Below are 17,883 nucleotides of genomic sequence, written 5' to 3'. Positions count from 1 at the left end.
AGCTATTTTCACCTACAAGACCTTCCAGAATTCAAGTAAGGGTGTAGGCTAAGGGTCTCATGTACCTGAATCTTGTAGAAAACTCCGACACGCTCTGATCAATCTGATGTGAACTCGTGGCCTGCAAGCTCTCTCTCTCTCTCTCTCTCTCTCTCTCTCTCTCTCTCTCTCTCTCTCTCTCTCTCTCTCTCTCTCTCTCTCTCTCTCTCTCTCTCTCTCTCTCTCTCTCTCTCTCTCTCTCTCTCTCTCTCTCTCTCTCTCTCTCAAAGCTAAGACTGCAAATGATGCTTTCCCTTTCCTCCTAGGGCCTTAAACCCTTGCTAAGTACAACCTTAGTCTTCCTGACACCCCCTTGCGAGCGACACATCTAAGTCCTCCTTGTTTCCATTTTTCCTTATTTGTGCCCTGTTCAGGCTTGGTGTACAACACTGAACCCTGAGCTTTCCACTCCGATTCCTCGATCCTATCCTGTTGAGAATCAGAGTTTGCAACAGTAGAATGTGTGCACAAGAGGGAGAGAAGAGGTCAAAGTACAAGAATGAAATCTTGCTTACTAAGTTGCTTAGAGTACAACTTGGGTACACTCTCTCTCAAATGATAGTGACCCATAGGCTGTTTATATAGCCCTTTTCTAGCTAGGGTTAGGGTTTTCCCTGCCCCTAGGGCTATTCACACCCATCTGCCCTTATACTCCCTTGCTTATAGTGGGTTTCTATGCCCATCTTCTAACACCCCCCCTCAATGCCAGGGTGGCATTGGATTACAAGACATGTAAAAGATCCCCCCCCTTTTTGGGATGCCTTTATAAATCAGGCTTACAAGGTTGTTTTGGGTAGATGATTTAAATAGTCAAAACAGTCGATCTTTAGATGAATTGGAGACATAGTTGGCCACCAATTCTTTGGGTATTTCAGGAGTGTTGGGGCATTTACTTGTTATATGCCCTGTCTTCTTGCATTTGTTACATTTCATCTTCTCGTGATACTTCTTCCAGCAGTTGTTTACAAGATGTCCTTTTTTCTTACAGAAAGAACATTTAGTGAGAACTGTATGAACCAATACTTGTTCACGAGAATTTGAAGTTGCCTGACTGTTGCTGCTTTCTTTGTGGTTCCTCTTTTCTTCATCCAAACAGAATTGAATGGTACTTGCCAAAGTAGGATCTGGAATGTTGGTGAGAGTGGTTACAAGAGTAGGAAACACCTATTTTACAGCTTTTAGGAGAATAGCAATAGCATCTTCTTCAAGTATTGGAGCTTGTACAGAAGCAAGCTGTGCCATAAGTCCCTTCATATGAGAAATGAATTTTCCCAAATCTTCTCCTGAACGATATTCCAAGCTAAAGAATTCAATTTTAAGGAACATTTTAGTATTCTTGCCAGTGGCTCCATAGAGCTTTTCAAGCTCATCCCATTTTTCTTTAGCAGTGTTTAGTTGATCAACATGATGAATCAGGGATTCATCTAAGTGTAGCATTATGATTGCTTGAGTACGTTGGTCATCCTCTATATCAATCATATTTGCAGAGTTTACAACTCTACTACCTTGAATAAGAGGCCAATACCCTCTCTCCATCATTTTGTATTTTATAAGTACCTGCCATGGGTGGAAATCCTTACCATCAAACTTTCGAATTTGAGGACGGACATCAGCATATGTTGTGGTCATTGGGAAGGTCTTACCACTTGTTAGGACAAGGGCAGTGTCTAGTCCCTTACAAACCTTTCACTGAATGCGGAAGCAAATTTAGACAAAGTGAAGTCAAAGTTGCAATGAAGAGAAGGGCTGAAAATCATATAAGTGTAATATTTCAAAGTATGACTTTGGTGGTCCTTTCTTATGTGCAAGCTTCTTCCGTGGTTTAATAGTCTTTTTAGGTTTTAATGAAGTAAACCTAGACTGGACTTCAGGCTCCTCCTTGTGATATGGCTTAATGGATGAAGCTTGTGTTGGACACGGTTTGTCTATGATCTCAATGCTTGTTGCTGATGATTCCGAGGAGAGTATGATGACACTCATGCTATTGATTTCACTGACCAATGTACTTGAGACAATGTCACTTACGGTATGCAATACACTTCTTGTGCATAATGGTCTATGTATTCATTTTACACATAACCTTACAACAATATATGAAGAGGAATAAAAAAACTCACTGGGTTTTAGTGAATACCCAGCAAGCTATTCAACTGATGATTTATGATTAGTGTTAAGAAAATACTATTGTCAAGCTTAGTGAAGTGCTTGATTGGAACCCGGCTGGAAGTCGGCTTCCCGATCCTTGGTGATGTCCGTTGAGCATGCCCAAGAGCTTTAGACTCTGGAATAGGATTCAGAGACTCTGTTTCAGTTATTAAAATCACTATTAATGAAGCTCAAAGTGTAAAAATGCCAAAATGTCAAGCTTGGAGCTTGTTGGCTATGGCTGCCCAAAAAGACACAGTTAGGGTTTGGCTTGTAGCAGCCAACAAAGCCAATTACAAATTCAGAGGTAACAAATTAATTGCTAAAATAGCTAGATTCACTATCTAATTACACAACATTTGACTCATGAGTCATAAAGACAATGAAAGTTGTTGAGTTATATTTTCACAATGTATTGCTAAAATTGGTGCTCATTACAAGGCACCATTGGATACATTTGCAAGGTTGGGGTTGTATTTTTCCCTCAAAAAATCATCCAAATCAACAAAGGATGGTCAAAGGGCCCTATCATCTGCTAGGATGCACTCCATGGCCTCAAAATCTATCAAATGCATTAGCATTTTGTCAAAAGCACCCTCCACTCAATACGAAGCCAAAGGTATTGGCATAATTTCCAAAATTCAATGAGGCACATGATGAGCCAACCCGTAGGATACGCATCAAACTCCTTATTGCAAGCAAATTGGCACATGGGGATGTAAATCTTTAGTGTAGTTCATTGCCTTCTCTTTCTTATTCACCTTTCCTTTAGCGTCCATCAATGACATGCATGGGCTCATCTAATGCACCACATTGCCAGTTAGGCTTGACCTTGCTATGCTAGATTTGAGCATTAGACCCCAATCCATTATGCCAATCTTGGGGGCATTTTTTTGTGAAGTCTAGCACTATATTATTTACATGCAAGTCATTACATTAATATTATGTACATCACCAACTCATGAATTATGTGTGGTATATTGTTAATCACCCCCATAATTATAGCTCTCTTCTCCATGTTGGGGACCGTGTCTAGATCTAGTTTGAAGTCCATTTCTAGCTTGTGCAGGTGCTCAATTATTCTTTTGTGCTTGCACTCTTGATATGGGCCCTATATCAAGGCATCATTGAGTTTAATTGTCTATCCATTGAAGAGATGGAAAATTGTTATTCCGGGGGCTCACAAGTGAAAGTACCACATCGTATAGTTGATGCTTTAACATTTTCCAGGTTTTTGGGGTCCTAAAGTCCATTGGCAACTAGATGTGGATATCCCTGTTCTTACAGCATTGTGTGTAGGTGCTAAATTATTCTTTTGTACTTGCACTCTTGATATGGGCCCTATATCAAGGCATCATTGAGGTTAATTTTCTTGCCATTGAAGAGATGAAAATTTGTTATTCGGGGGGTTCACAAGTGAAAGTACTACATCGTATAGTTGATGCATTAACTTTTTGTAGGTTTTCAGGGGTCCTAAACTCCATTGGCAACTAGATGTGGATATCCCTATTCTTACAGCATTGTGTGTAGGTGCTCAATTATTCTTTTGTACTTGCACTCTTGATACGGACCCTATATGAATGAAGGGGATGCAATGGCAGTGGAGAAGGAGAAGAGGAAGATGCGGGAGAGAAGAGCACACACAATGTAGGCACTGTCAAGAATGATATATAACAGCCTTATTGCACTGTCTCATATATATGAATAAAGAATATGGGCAATTAGTGTACACGAGTAGGCCCAAGGGCCTTTTACCCCAACAACCTCCCACTAAAAGGCCAATGGACCAGGGAGTGAAAAAACAAAGAAAAGAAAAAGAGACATCATGACATCTCACCCAACACCCAATCGGAAAGCGAGCTGTGCAATAAGCGGGAACCTTTGCAAAAGAAGAGTCAAGCATCCTCGAGTCCATGACATCCAGGAGACAAGGGATAGTGCAGCTCCATACAGTGGAGCAATCCAAGAATGCTTCTCATGAAGCAAGCACAACTCATGAGTGCAAGGCTATAATGCATAAGCATCAGAGTAGCACATAGCATCAGTATGGCGTATAGGAGACAGCTGAGAGCACATAGACTCTCCAAAGTCAATCATAGAAGAAGGGCCAGCATCCTGGAGACAGGGTCTCAAGATAGTATGCGACCTCAGCAAAGCGGAAGACTGATATATGGCTGCAGCATCAACCATAAAGCTCATTGAATGTGCATCAAGAGGCTTGAGAGATGTCTGCATCTCATAAAAGATAGCATGACGACTGCGTATAACCTGTTGGGCATCCAAATCCCATAACCTGTAAGCTTGAAAGTCACCATCTCCATAATCAAGGAGGATACATCTGCGTGACATAGGCATATCTGGCATACATACAAATGCATGGCAGCCAAACATCCTCAAGTAATCATAGGAGGGTCTCATGCCGCTCCATGCCTCGTGTGGTGTAATACCATCCAAAGTTAGACACGGTGTCCTATTAAGCAAGTAGACTGCCGTCATAAGGGCCCTAGCCCAAAAGCCATAAGATAACCTAGTTGTGGTAAGCATAGAAGCAACCTTTGCTTGTAGAGTCAGGCACATGCCATGAGCAATCCCGTAATACCATGGGCATAGGAAATCAATGCCAGACTACTGACAATAGGACTAAAAGTTGGGAGAGATAGCATGACTCTCATAATCTATCTGCAAGCACCGAGGCTTGCAACCAACAGAATCCATAAACCTACCAAGCATAACTATGGCATCCTCAATCCGTACGAAGGGAAAAGCCCAAACACGGTGGGTAGCATGATCCAAAAAAGGTCACAAAATGCAAAGCTCCACCAAGTTGAGTGGGTAGGCATAGGTCCATAAACTACACAATGGACAAGATCTAGAGGTTCATGCCTCTCACGATCACCATGAGCCAAAGGGGCTCTGCAAGGACCATAAGAACAATCAGGGCAAACATCAAGATCTACATGTGACATAGGAGGCAACAATGAGTCTGAACGAGACAAGATCTCCATCTCTCTGTGGTGCATATGGCCTAGGTGATAATGCCATAACAATGCATGTGGTATTTGCGTAACTGCAATAATATAATCTCCCACATGAGAGACATGCACTGGGTAGTGAGAACCATCTCTAGTACCTCTGGCCAAGACCAAGCAACCACGACTGATCTTCTAAGATCAATCTGCAAGAGAGACACTAAAACCTACATCATGCAATTGACAGATAGAAATCAAGCTTTTATTGAGCATAGGAACATGTAAGACATCATGGAGCATAAGAGAAGTCCCATTAGGCAAATCTAGGTGTATATCCCCTATACCAAGAATAGCATAAGTTTGAAGAAATGCATCCATCAAACTCCCTGTAAGTAGAGAACCATGCTCTATGTGGAGTAACATGACAAGATGCCATCGAATCCAATAGCCAATCCGAGGCATAGGCTGTATCACTGAGAAAGAAAGTTGTAGGGAAACTAGATGATAGGAGTACATGCTCAACTGCATCATCATGGGTAACAACATGTACCTCACCACTAGCAGTAGTGGTAACACCCGCTACATCTCCTGTATCTCTGACTCTCTACTCATGTCGAGTCCGTCTTTGTCTCTGTTGCTCTCTAATCCATCTAAAACATTTTCTTTTAACATGCCTAAGCTTCCCACAATAGAAGCATACATCTGTAGAAGAAGAAGATGACGAAGCATCTAAAGCCTCATCAATAGGGCTATCCAAGACATCTGAAGATCTCAAGGAGTGTAGGGCTATCAACAAAGGGAACCTGCTCATCAAGACAATTGTCTATGAGTACATCAGTGGTGGAAGCATGTTGTTGCAAGGACTCATCCATCTGTAACGGAAAAGGGAACATAGAGATATCAAGCAAAGATCCAGAAGCTCCCACATGAACAAACCTTGTAGGTAACTGCATGACATAGCCAACCATAGTAGCATAAAGCAAAAGACATCTATCATAAGAGCATACGTATTTCAGCCATAAAATCAGCCCATAACCATACACGTAAGCATAGCTCTGCAATACATAATGCCATTTAGGAAAAGCCAAGTCAAGCCAAGACCAGCAAGAGGCAAAAAATCCTGCAAGAGTCAAGCTCAAGGAAAAGCCCAAGTATCTATACAACAACATCCAAATAAGTGGCTCTATAAAGTACATGACGGTAGACAAAGTGCATAGCCAGGTAAGCATCAAGAGCAACTACTCTATGACTTGTATGGGCAAAAGCAACCCAACTAGGATAGAAGCTACGCAACACAAGCAACAAAGCCATAACTACTAAACCCAAGCACTATCAAGAAGTCCACTGATCAAGGAGTAACCCGCAAAGAACCAAGCATCAATGAGCAATGAAATCTCAATAATCAACTGCCAAGACAATGGAAGAAGCACTGCTCAAACATGTATCTGCATCCAAGTAAATCCAAGATCCATAATCGGGGCATTAAGGGCGAAATAGCATCCAAGCTGCATAAGTGATAAGCCGACCAAATGCAAACTGCTCCAAAAAATTCTCAAATGCAAGTCGATTTAAGCCCAAATATCTGCCATATTGAAACCAATTCCAAAAGCATCCACATCAAACATCAGTCCCATAATGGGTAGCACGAGGCATAAACCTTGTCAAGTGAAATGCCAGCTACAAAGAAAATGACAATGAACCAAGAATTGAGCTCTACTCTTTGCTCAAGAAGCATTCAAGAGCATAAACATCAAAGTGGCATCATCCAAATACATAAGCATATCATCCTGAGTAGTCGGGAGCACCCGTAGACCATAGGCATAACCAAATTGGAGGTAAAATAACTTGTCAACCAAGGTAGCATAAATCCCAACCAACAACGAAGTGTCCGCATCCAAATCAAGGCTCAATAGCTCTCAAATAGCATATCCAGGCATAAACCATGATGACCAAGCATCAATACATCCAACATGACACCCAAATGTCAATAAAGAGCATTATGCATAAGCCATAAATTGAGCTATGGAAGCTCAAACCAAGTCCCAAAGCATCTCAAAACATTGGGCAAACATCCCCAAAGCATCTGGGCATCAAATACCAAGCCTCAGGAGCATCACATAAGCTAAGAGCATGACATTTTCTTACTATAAATCAAACTTAGATCTATTGCAAAAAAATTCCGTGTTCAAAATTTGGCAAATCTGACATCACCATTGCATCCAGAGCGTGCCAAAAACCCAAGTTAGACTCTTACCTTGCCTAAATTGCGTTCTGGATGCCCGAGATATGATAAAAAATGGGATTTTTGAGCCAGATTTTGAAATAGGCGCAAAAAAAACGCGAGCTGCTACTATGGGGCTTGCTAGTTATCTTGAGGATAAGGGGGCAAATGGGGGCATACAAGGTGGCCAATAAATCCAATGAACACCTGGAAAGAGCCTATGAGGGTTGGGAAGAGGCGGGAGATGAAATCTTACCTTGGGGGGAAGAAGCCATGGCTGGCATTGAAGCTCCAAGCTCTAGGTCTTCAATCTGGGCTAAAGTAGTGTCGGGCCAAGCTCCACGATCAAGCTCTGATCCAAAGCTCTGATGCCAGTTGAAGGAGATACAATGGAGTGGAGAAGGAGAAGAGGAAGATGCGGGAGAGAAGAGCACACACAATGTAGGTGATGTCAAGAATGATATATGGTAGCCTTATTGCACTATCTCATATATATGAATAAAGAATATGGGCAGTCAGTGTAGACGGGTAGGCCCAAGGGCCTTTTACCCCAACAATCGAGGCATCATTGAGTTTAATTGTCTTGCCATTGAAGAGATGGAAAATTGTTATCTGAGGGGTTCATAAGTGAAAGTACTACATCATGCAGTCGATGAATTAACCTTTTGTAGGTTTTTTGCGGTCCCAAAGTCCCTTAGCAACTAGATGCGGATATCCCTGTTCTTACAGCACTGTGTACATGACAATACATGCCTGATTGTAGAAGTTTGCTAAGTGTAACCTTGCTACTATTGATTTGCCCTATTCACTCATTTATGGTAGATGAGATGGCTTCTATAAGGAAAATGTGCAATGCTTTAGCAAGTTTGAAGGCCATCTTTTTAGACTCTCCACAAGAAAGAAAAACAAGCATATGAGCACGGTGGCAAAGGCTTAACCTAACACCCTAGGAAAAAAACAATAAGTTAAAACTCACAAACACAATCAACAAACGCATATGCACAAAAGTAATTTGTTAAAACTTGCAAACATAATCAAAATTATTAGTCATTATAAGTGCATTTAGACATCACTCACCATGATGTTAGACTAATAGTCCAAGATAATGAGTATAATAATACTAATTTTTCTCATTGTGATTATCAAGGTTTCATAAAGAGAGAGAGAGAGATAGAGAGAGAATAAGATAATAAGATAATAAGAAGTAAAATCTAGCATTCATAGATAATCATTTGTTTTACATATGTATGTACATCATTTACCATGACAATTACATACATATGGCTCCAAGGTAATGAATATAAAAATGTCATATTAATCTATATTGGAATGAAAGAGAGAGAGAGAGAGAGAGAGAGAGAGAGAGAGAGAGAGAGAGAGAGAGAGAGTAAGATAATAAGAAGTAAAATCTAGCATTCATAGATAATCATTTTTTTTACATATGTATGTACATCATTTACCATGACAATTACATACATATGGCTCCAAGGTAATGAATATAAAAATGTCATCTTAATCTATATTGGAATGAGAAAGAGAGAGAGAGAGAGAGAGAGAGAGATGATGATGATGATGATGATGATGATGATGATGATGATGATGATAAGAGAAAAAGAGTCAAATTTTAGCATTCTATCTTATGTGGATGTAGTATGGTTTGGGGTTCAAGGTAATGAAAACAATAACAATGAGTTAATCGATCTTGGAATTGTTTATTTCATGAAAAATTTAGTGTTGTATTCTATCTTCAATTAAAAAATACCATTGCGTGGCATCAATTAAGTTAAATTGGTTCTTAAAATATATCTTCAAGTTAAAAACATTGGAGAGGACTTTTTTGGGGATCAAATATACAACCTAAATACCCATCCCATTAGATGATATAAGACAATCAACATATCAAGACATTATCTGACCAAGCGCAGGACTAAATACTCATCACTTGTGGTTGTAGCCCATTAAGACACGAACTGGATGAATTCACAAGCAAGTACCCATCCTCTCCTAGGGAGAAAGGGAGGGTTCATAACAAAAATGATATCTCTATGTTGAGTGCATGACATAGTGCCATGTCATTTATGATATACTTGCCAAAAGATAGTCACTTACCAAATTCACAAGTGAGTGCCTATTTGACAAGCATCTTGTAGCCCAACATATACACCCATCACAAGATAGAGGTATTGTGAAATGTATATGTCAAATATATGACACACGCCAATCCACCTCATGACATACATAGCACATGCCAATTGAGGGGCTCTACTTGCCATGCATATGTGTGGGGAATTTGTATGCATACACATAGTGAGTGACAAGAGAATGATTAGAGAGGATTGCCTCATTAGTCTTCATGACATGCATATACCAAGTTTACAATGCATGCTAGTTGAATAGACCCCCTATATCACACACACACACACACACACACACACACATCAAATTCATAGTGCATGCCAATCAACAAGCCTCCTCTACCACATACACCATACACACATGAGAGAGAGAGAGAGAGAGAGAGAGAGAGAGAGAGAGAGTAATGGGCCCCCTAAGCTTTTTTTGTATATATTTGGGTGATGAGGTTTTGATCTAACTCGGTGGGCTTTTAGCTGGTTATCAATTATTTATGACTTGCTCAAGAGTAAACAAGAATCAATGTAAGCATACCAACATGGTAATCATACACCCTATTTCCAAAAATATTGGGTAACTATATAAATATTCAATCCCTGACAACTCCATCAATTTTTTTGTTTCAAGGGCATAATTGACGGTATATTATTTATATACTTTAGGATGTTGGTTCTTTAACATTAGTTATATTTAAGAATGTTGTAGGGATGATGAACTGCATGTTATCTTTCTAATTTGAAAAATTAGGTAAGCCACAATCAACTCATGTTATCTTGATTGAGGTCATGTATTTGCAATTAACTTAAGTAAAATATGAAGTCATTATGCTAATACGATGACTACATGCAATTGTTTTTCATGATATTGAGTTCTAGTTGATTATAAGCATGTCCTAGTGTTTACGCTAACATACATTTAGTTTTAGTCCATTGTAAGTATGTCTTAATTTTTAAGGGTACTACCCCTACTTATTTCCAGAATTAACTTTCAGAACATAGGCACTACTACAATATAAGAGCCTAGTTCAAGCCTCTTGAAATGCATTTATGGGCATGCACTTTGAGTAGTATGGTTGTAAAGACCTATAGGTTTATTGATATAAAATGATTATATTTGATGTGTGATTTAGCCTATTATCTAACACTACTTGTAACATAGTTTTAATAGCATATTTCAGTAGGTATTATTTGATGCTATAATGGTGCATGGATATTCTAGCTTTTTAAAAAAACTCATAATGTTGTAAATAATTTTTATACTTACAAGTAACTTACTTACAAACACAATGGTGCTCTATTTTTTATTTTTACTATTTGGCATGTATGTGTTCTTTTGGAATTTATGGTATGCATAATAAAACTTGCTAATATGAACTTCTCCAAAAATACAGTTGTTGGCATAAGCTGGTAGTAGTTCCTTGAAAATTATCCCTTCTTTTGATTTTTCCTAGGGCATTTCATTACCTTAAAGAAATGATAAGCTTTACATTGGTATTTGTTTATTATCTTAGGGATATACTAATTAGTAAGAAACTAAAAGTTCTTTAAGTAATTAACTACTTATTGACTTATATACCATAGTTCATGCACTAGCATAAATCTACATAAATACATCAATATTAACTCATATATGACTTGATGGCTCACTTTTTGATTTATTGATCCATCCCAATAAGCCCCTTTGATTTGTTGATCAGTGACATTAATTTCGTGAAATTTATACTTCTATGCTATAATTTGGATGTAAACCCTAAATTTGCATTAGATATTACTATTAACTCATACAAGGCTTTACGAGCTTGTTCTTTGCATTTGTAGATCCATGTCATAATTTAGGAGTACTTTGATTAACTATGAGTTAATTAGTCATCAGTTTAAGTTGTAATATAATACTTCCAACTTTAGTCATTAATTTGAGTTAATAGCATCGATACTAATAAAAATCTCCCTTTAAATGGGTTAGTCCTAGGCTCACCTTAAAAATAAACCTTGAGATGTATTAGCCATGGTCAATAAAACATTAGCAACAACTTAACTTTGTTTAAAGGAAGTTGAGCTTTACACAAGATAACATAGTTGATTCAACATTAGTATACTAATTAAATCCACAAATAGGGGGTTGTGGAGGTTAACATAGCTTATTCAACATTAGCATATTGATTAAAACCAGAAAGAGGGTATTGTGGGTGGCTACTATTCCTACTCAATATCGTAAAAGTAACTTATTGCACTTTGACTAGCATAGTCGAGTCAAATTTTTAGCTTATTCAAATAACATTTATAATGGGTGCTTTGTAGACTAGCTCCCTAACATATTGTGATAAAATTGACGTGATTGGTCAATACTAGAAGTAATCTAGATATCCCTCTATCTCATTTTCACCTTTTAAAATTGAATGTTGAACCTTAATTAGTATAGTCATATTAGTTCTTCAAAATTCATAAGACTAGTTAGTATTTACACTTGTTAACATATTATGATAAACTTGACTTGTTGGTTCAATACTAGAAGTAATCTATTTGGCCATTCTCTATATTTCACCTTTTAAAATTGATAGATTGAACTTTAACTAGCATAGCCTAGTTGCTTCTTCAATTTGTTCAAATAATATTTATAGTAGATGACTTATTTACAATCGCCTAATATATTACAATAAAATTGACATAATTGGTCAATACTAGAAGTAATTTAGTTGGCCATTCTCTATTTTTTGCATTTGTACACTAATATTATTCTTATTTTGAATGTAAATGCTAGCTTCGGGTAAAGTAATAAGTATTGAACCCAAAATATTAGTAAATATAAATTCAAAAAAAAAGTGAAAAATCCACAAAGTTTATATTGAATAGAAATTGTATGAACTCTGTAAGAATGTCTTACCTACCTAGAATGATTGAAGAAAATAATTACGCTATAAATGACCTTTGGTCAATAAAATTCTACCTTTTTTTGCTTATGATGAAATTTACTTTGAGTCTAGGGCTAGCTAAGATAGAAGATATTGTTATCATCGACATCGATTATAAGTCATTAGAAATGATAATTCCTATAGTCCCACAAATGCAGCTAGATTTCCACCTATATGGATGGATGTAGGTATAATATCCAACCTTGCAAAACTAGATGCTATTGCTTGTAGATGTCTAGGGTTCTTCATGCAAAAAAAAAAAGTTGAAGATAATAGTTTCTTTTTGTTTTCAAAAGTTTTGTTTATGGAAAAGAGTATTGGTATATAAAACTCATTAATATAAGGCCTTTTGGTCATGCTTTGTTCTTAGATATATATGGTTGAATTTTTTAGGGGAATTGTTTATTAAACACGTGCGCATGCACGGTCCCATATGTATGCACGCACGCGCGCGCGCGCACACACACTCACTCACTCACTCACTCACTCACTCACTCACTCACTCACTCACTCACTCACTCACTCACTCACTCACTCACTCACGCACGCACGCACGCACGCAGCACGCACACACACACACACACACACACACACACACACACAGAGGCCACATTATTGATGGAAAGTAAAATTTTAACCCAAAAATAGTGGAGAGAGGGTGTAAAGTGGAAAGAGAATGGATTGGGTGGAAGAGATAGAGTGCACATGTATATACATGGTATACGTTTGTGTATGTGCAAAGGGAGAGGTTATATGTGTGTTTGTAGAGAGAGAAAATAGACAAAAGTGGGGGGAGAGAGAGTGAGTGAGAGAGCGAGGGAGGGAGGGAGGGAGGGGAACATCATGTGAGAAGCTCTTATGTCCTTCTCTTCTTCTCATTCCATTCTCTTGGTGCATTGCAAGTGATAGTGAGAGTATGTGAAATAGGGAGAATGGGGGAGCGAGGGATGTGACAAGTGAAGTTTTTTCTACCTCTCTTCATCTCCTTAATTGGTGGTTAATTTAAGCGCAGTAACAATGGGAGTAAGGAGACAAGCAAGTGAGCATATGCATGGACCATGGAGCATGACTCACCGAGCAAGCATGACAATGTGATAGGTATTGATAAGTCCAACTACATTCATGTGTCCATGCGAGAAGGCTATGTGAGAGATAGTCGTGAAACCCTTGAAATAATAAGGGCGTGTCTATAGTCTTGACGTTGGGCATGTGAGCACAATATTTTTTGGGTTATGTTGCTAGGATAAGGACACATTGGCCACACAATCACTTACATGCTTTGTATGGCAGAATAGGATAGGGTACTTCTTGCAAGTAGTTAGCTTTCATTGTGTGGTTGAATTAGAACTTAGAATTTTCCTTTTTGTTGGATAAGATCAAGTTTTTATTTTTGACCACAATGTCAACATGGAGTTTAAATCTTTTACTAGGAGATTAAAACAAAAGGGAATACCATTGTATGCTTAGGAGTGAAAAACAAGGGATTTAATTGTTAAAGTGACTCAACACTACAAAGAGTCGAGAGCACATCTCACACATGTATGCTCAATCTCTTGGGAAAGAGAAAAGGCCGAGATTGTGATGTAGGGAAAGCAAAAAAACCTCCACACACAAAATAAGCTTTAGATGGGTGTCCAAATGCACAAGATAGAGGGTTGAAGAGGAGAGTCCATTGCATGTGACTATCGTACGAATCCATCAAAAGGGGAAAAAAAATGTTATGATAATTAAAATTTTATTTAATTATCAAAAACAAAAAAATGACCCTAATCTCAAGAGGAAGGGAACTCTAAGAGATAACTTTTCCCTTCCTTCTATGCTATTCTTTCTCAATGTGCTTCCCATATTGTCACATTTGCTTTGTGTGTGCCTTGTACTACTTCTGTAGCCCTCTTATTGCTACAACTTCTTTGCATGTATCCTACCAGGCACATAGGTTGCTAGGGCAATAATTATTCCTGGTAGTGGTTATTGGGATGATGGGATCACAAGGCAGCTTCAATGACATTTGCATCTCCAACATTGATTGATTCCAACCGCTAGCTAGCTTAAATGTTATTGCCAATGCACTTAAAGGCCACCGCTAGCTAGCTTAAATGTTATTGCCAATGCACTTAAAGGCCACCACAAGGTACAAAACACATCGCCTTGCCACTCTCTTTTTTGTGCCAAAAGCATTTTGTTTTTGTGTGTTTTCTCAAAATATGTTACCTATTATCACCTTAAAGGTTCCCATTGAATGTTTTGGCCAAAAAACTAGTGTTTTTGTTCTTTTTTCAAGACCTTTCCTTCTTTGTCCTTCTTGTATGCTTACATATTTGTGAGTATTTGAATCTCTCAGGATACACCCTACTGAATCCTTTTAAAAATGAAACAAAATTGTACACAAATCACCACACATGGTAAGAAGCCTCCTCTTAATGCTAGGAGCCCTCTACCAAATTGTCAACCTATTAGACAACCATCAACTTATAAACTTGTCAATTGTCAACTCTTCAACCATTAACTTGTCGATTGAAAACTTCTTTACTCATTAATTGTCAACCTGTTAATCGTAAACTCATCAATTATCAATTTCTTGTGATTGTCAACTTGTCAATCATTAGCTCATTAATCCTCAATGATCAATCCTCTTTAATCTAAATTTGTCAAACCTTACTCATTGATCACAACTCATCAATCACAACTTGCTAAATCAAACCTATCAACCATAACATGTGAAATCAAACTCATCAAACCCAACTTATACTAACAACTTGTCGATTCCTCAATTTTCAATCATCAACTTCTCAACCTATCAATGGGTCAATCCTCAAAGCTTGAACACATCAAACTATCAAATGTGTCAACCATCAAAACATTTTTCAACTTGCTAGTAGAAGAAAAACTTGTCAATTGGGAGAAGTTGTTAATTGCTCATCTTGACAACAAGAAAGCTCTTTAACTTGTCCACTCATTGAGGGAAATTTGTCAACTCCTCGAGCAAAACCTATCAACTTGATGGGAAACTTGACAATTTATTGATGCAAATCTATCAAACCATAACTTAGTAATTAATGGAGAATCTATCAATCGTTCAACAAGAAACCTCATTGACTTGAAAACTCATCAACTTGTGTAAAACCATAGTAGAAAACTTGTTGACTAGGCAATGCGTTAACCTATCAAACCATCAACCTTGAACTGCTTAATTCATCAATCAAAAGATAAACTCTTGGTCAACTTATTAGTTGTCAATTAAAACTTGTTAACTGACTAGGCAACGCGTTAACCTATCAAACCATCAACCTTGAATTGATTAATTCATCAATCAAAACATAAAAACTTGGTCAACTTATCAGTCGTCAATTAACACTTGTTAATCCATTGATGAATGCACATGAATTCATCAAAGTATAAACTTGTCAAATGGTTAGCTCGTTGTCAACCTATCAAGAAACATAATTCATTAACATAGAACAAAACTTGCCAACTCATTAACATAGCTTGCCAGCTTGCCACATGTCACTTGACAAATTATGAAGTATCAACTTACCAACCCATCAATTGTCCACTTGAGGCCAACTCAACTTGTCAAGACCTCAAACCATTGGTACATAAACCTGTCAAGTGTTGATAGGACCATCCTAATCAAATGTTGTAGGGTTCATTATTCCTACCAACCATACCAAGTTAAGAAAAATCCTCACTTAGTAGTAGTGGTGTCTAAAGCACCTAACCCAACCTATTGATCATCAAAGATTTGCTTCAACAAAGTGAATGGAAGTGGATAAGGTTGCACCAAGCATTATTTCACTATCATGCTAGATTGGTTGCATCTTTTATGAAAATTGATGAGGTGAAAGAGGAAAAAATAATTAAATTTGGAGAATGATTCATTGATGAGGAAAAAAACGATGATGGGTCCAAAGATTATGACTCAAATGGTAGAGCCATAGGATTAATCACCAGAGATCCTAGACCCTAAAAGTTAGGTGGAATGCTCGTAGATGTAGGAGTTGTCAAAGTGAAGTCAGAGCTGGAAGGGTTGGAAGATTTATAAGTGCTCAATCACTGTCAAATGAGGTTTAACCCTAAGACCTCATCTCGGTCCCTAAAGTACTTGAGATTGAAAAAGTTCAAGATGAAAAGAAAATTTCACTTTGAGAACTAGATATGACAAGCTCAGATCTAACAATTATGTAGTCGACTCTGACTAAGCAATCTACATAAAGTTACAAGTGCATTTTTAATGGAGAAAGCTAAAGGAAGCTCAAAGAAGTGCAAACATCGATGACAATTTAAAAAGGCTATAGGATCTCCCAAAAAATTCACTTGCTTCAAAAAGGGGGATTGTGTAGTCATTTTGTTGGGAGCAAAACAAAAGGAAAATCTAGCAAGCTGATCAAGGGACCTATGAAGGTTATGAAAGTAAATCTTGTTGGGAAAGGAGTGCCTCCTAAACTCACATATATTGCCAATGATCTTGCAAAAGAGGATGAAGAAAAACTCATCACACTTCTTAAATAATTTCAAGACATGCTCATGTGGAGTTACACTCACCTTAAAGAAGTACCACCACACATGCTCATACACACTATCATGATTGATGCAAGTGTCAAATCTACAAAACAAAGACCCTACCCAATAAACCGTAACTATGTGCATCTCATGGGAGAAGAACTAGACAAGCTTCTTAAGGCAAGGTTCATGTATGAAATAGAGCATACTGACTAGGTATCTCCAATCAAAATAGTACGTGTTAACTACAAAAAGATGAATGTGATCACTAAGAAAGACAACTAGTTGTTTCTTTACATTGAACATATGATCACTTGTGTGGCAAGCAAGGAGGCTTAAAGCATCCTTGATGGCTTTTCACGATATAATTAGTTAGAAATACATACTGATGATTGGTACAAACTACCTTTGCCATTGAATGGGGGTTGTTTTGTTGAAAAACATGGATCTAGAGCATGGCAGCTATGGAGGTTGGAAGATGAAGACCAGATTCATAGTGACATGGACAATGAATAGACCAACTATTACACAAGTGAATTAGGTTCCAAGATGGAAGCTTGGACTCATAAACACAATCTTGTGTAAGAGACTGACAATGACAATGACAATAACTAAAAGTACAAAGCATCATGATATTGCATTCAAATCCTTGAAAGTGATAGTCAAGTGCAATGCTTTATAGTAGCTGGGTTGTTCCACTCTCCTCACCATGCATATGGGATTCAAGACATATCTTCTTGGAGCTACATAATTTGTCATATCTTTCAACACTCCCCCTCAAATGATGAGTTCCTACACTTGCTGGCTTTTGCTCCCCCTACATGATGACATGACAACTTTACATCTTTTGCAAGGGTTTCTTTTACAAAGAAAATCCACTAAGGGAAACAAAATCCACTATGGGAAAACATAAGATTCACTATAGGAAAGATAACTTCTTTAAAAAAATCTATCAGAGTTGTTGATGG

Source organism: Lygodium microphyllum, chromosome 11 (genome assembly GCF_053477565.2).
Source record: "Lygodium microphyllum isolate KBCC chromosome 11, Lygodium_microphyllum_v1.1.10, whole genome shotgun sequence".
NCBI classification, from domain to species: domain Eukaryota; kingdom Viridiplantae; phylum Streptophyta; class Polypodiopsida; order Schizaeales; family Lygodiaceae; genus Lygodium; species Lygodium microphyllum.
The sequence above is the reverse complement of the archived record's forward strand: the minus strand, read 5'-3'. Positions refer to the sequence as shown.